This window comes from Cyprinodon variegatus, unplaced genomic scaffold (assembly GCF_000732505.1).
Source record: "Cyprinodon variegatus isolate N-32 unplaced genomic scaffold, C_variegatus-1.0 Scaffold7, whole genome shotgun sequence".
Taxonomy (NCBI): Eukaryota; Metazoa; Chordata; class Actinopteri; order Cyprinodontiformes; family Cyprinodontidae; genus Cyprinodon; species Cyprinodon variegatus.
In genome coordinates this window covers 3,032,895-3,033,892 of record NW_015150460.1, presented here as the reverse complement: position 1 = coordinate 3,033,892, position 998 = coordinate 3,032,895, and positions in this window count along the sequence as shown.

The window sequence follows — 998 nt, the reverse complement described above, 5'->3', positions numbered from 1 at the left end:
AGGGTTAAAGGGGAACGCCAGTTTTTTTTTTTTACATTGGGCCCTTGATTTTACATTATCACATCATGTTCTACTCACCCATATGAGTTTTGTGTCATTTGGAGCCGTTCTGAAGATATTCTGTTAGGTTATATCCAAGTAACGTCTTCCTATGGGCAATCGACTTGAAAGCACAAACTAAACTGTTCATAATTTATCATTTATGGTACGCCAGCATTCATAACATGAAAGCGAATCACTGTCCCCCAGACATTCGCGGTTATAACTTTTATATTTATATTTTTTTTAAACAAAGCGGAGCGTGTTTGACGTCATCAGCGCAACGGACTAGAGTTGTGACAGGCAGCCCGGGCCACAGACAGCTACGCTCTACCCCTTCTATTCATTCGAGCTAATCTGAATTGTTCAATTCCATTTCATGAGCAAGATCATCTGTGGTAGCAGCACTAGACATCTTCCAGGCATGTGAGGAAAACTAGCAGCAGTTCAGCGGACAGGATGAATAAACAGTAGCCGGCGCGCACGGATGACAAAAAACTGCCGTTCCCCTTTAACCCCTACCATTTTTTCTCTCTAATACAGACTGTGGCCGCAGTAATACTCTGAAGGGGAATGTTCAAACTTATTAAATATTTAAATTTTTCATATATTAACAACTACCTGTCAACAGAAACACTGCGGTTAATTATGCACGTCAATATACAAACATTAAAGACAATGGCGTAACGACACAACAATAGGCCCATTAGCAACATTATCTGGACAACACCCCACAGCCCCCCTCCTCACCCACGCTCTCTCCTTTCATCTCCTGGTCGCAATCTTCACTCTCTGTAGCAGCAGCAGCGTCCACCTCTCCCTCTTTGGTTCTTTGTAAGAATGTGTTTATTTTAGAAAGTTTTTTCCGTTCTTCCAGCAGCTCTTCTTCGCTTTTTCTTTTTCTGGAATCCGCTTAAGTACCTTTTTTTGGTATCCATCGTCGCTAACACATTGTACGG